The following is a 1,914-nucleotide window of genomic DNA, read 5'->3' on the forward strand; positions in this document are numbered from 1 at the left end:
ACCCTACCCTGAGGCATTATTAGAATATTAATCTCTTATATCAACACTTCCTAAAGATTTGTTCATGTAAATATCACCACAGCAAAAAAAATTACATTCATAAATTTATATTCAGTGCTTATAACTAGTTCAAATCCATTAAATTTATTTTTTCCAGGCAACTTGTATAATTTTTCCTCTTTATCCCTCCACTTGAAAAGCTGTCTGGTATATAGTATGGTATGTCCGTCTGTCTGTACATCCATCCATCTGTTACGCTTCATGATACCCATCTCTTATCTGCAACTCCACTCATTTCATTAAATGAAATTTGATGAAACTATCACTTGAATTTTTATAACATATTGTCATCGTGCACTTCCAATCCGATTAAAATCAGATCCTTTGATCCGCTCACAAAGATCACTACTCAAGGATCTGAAGAAACCCCATTCAGGGTCATCTCCTGGTGACCCTTCTATAAAAATATTCATGTAAATTTAGACCAATCAGAGAGATCGTACTTAAGCGACATACGGGAAAACGAATATAGAAGTGAAAGTAGCTGCGGCGAAGATTTTATCGCTTTGTATAAAACAAAGGGCTAAAACACAAGACAAAAGCAAATATTTATAATATTTCTGTACAGAAAAGACTGTGGTCCTTCTGTTGATAAGCTTTAAGCATGGACACTACCATTATATCCATACGGAAGGCAGTGGGTATCATTTAGTGAGCTCATTGCTCACAGTACCTATAGTTTTTTTATGGTAATAACATCAAATACAGTCACAACCATGATATTGCTGAAAAAAATTACATTGTCCACAAGAAGTGAATTTTAATGAAAGACTGATGTAGGAAATTAGGCTGGACTGAGGACATTGGCCTGGATAGCTCATTGATTAAAACACCTGACTAGAAATACAGGGTCTCGGGTTCGATTCCCGGTCTAGCCATTTCTTTACATATATATATATGTATTTATAAATTTTCAATGTGTGTTTACTCATTCCTCCTTTCCATACTACAGATAGTACTGTGGCCTACCTTGTTCAGGCAATTTATATTTACCAATGTTTAAGTCCTGACAAGGTGAACTTGAGTTGTGTCTTCGAGGTCGAAGACTATTTTAAGGAGGGGTGAATGTAGGAATATAGGCTTGACTGAGGACATCAACCTGGATAGCTCAGTGGTTAGAGCACCTGACTAAAAATACAGGGGTCCCGGGTTCGATTCCCGGTCCAGACATATGTTTTTATTATACATGTGTATATGTATTTACGAATTTTCAATGAATGTTTACTCATTCCTCGTTTCCATACTACACTGATCTAATTAATTTGGAAAAATAAATTGTAGTCAAACAATTTCCCATCAAAGACTCCCCCACCCCCCTCTTTTGGAATAATTCAAAATTCCATTCACCCAGGGATGAGATCTACAAAGTTAAGTTAAATTTGGCCAATTGGTTCTGAAGATGAAGTTGAAGATGTGAAAAGTTTACATACAGACGGAGGGTGGACAACAAGTGATCAGAATAGCTCATTTGAGCTTTCAGCTCAGGTGAGCTAAAACGTTTAAAAAGTATATGTAAAATTATCATGGTCTAATCAAGATTTCTTTAAAATCACAAAAGAAACTGACAATGTCCAATTTATTTTATAGGCCTAATTAAAGTAATTATACTTCCTTGTCCTAAATTGTAGTCTATCATCATGATCATAACACAGGAGTCTGAAGTTTTTATCGTCCAAAAAAAAAAAAAAAAAAAAAAAAAAATCCGGAAAAAAATTTTCCTACCCTTAACTAAAAAAAACCCCAGGATGGCAACGTGTTTTGGGGGGACCCAACTAAACAAATAGATCTGGACTTGGTCAGAAAAATTTCGCGACTAATTCAGTTTCCGGAGCGTTTTTGTTATTTATTTAATGT

The 1,914-nt window shown here is 35.1% G+C and overlaps 1 non-coding gene across 1 annotated transcript; it reads left to right on the forward strand.

Annotated features, from left to right (window-relative positions):
* Positions 1-1,157: 1,157 nt before the first annotated feature.
* On the forward strand, positions 1,158-1,230 carry Trnaf-aaa (transfer RNA phenylalanine (anticodon AAA)). The gene has a single exon. It is a non-coding gene; the product is annotated as a tRNA-Phe (tRNA).
* Positions 1,231-1,914: the final 684 nt, after the last annotated feature.

This window comes from Saccostrea cucullata, unplaced genomic scaffold (assembly GCF_032062105.1).
Source record: "Saccostrea cucullata isolate Sc308-1 unplaced genomic scaffold, CSIRO_AGI_Scuc_v1 ctg3441, whole genome shotgun sequence".
NCBI lineage: Eukaryota > Metazoa > Mollusca > Bivalvia > Ostreida > Ostreidae > Saccostrea > Saccostrea cuccullata.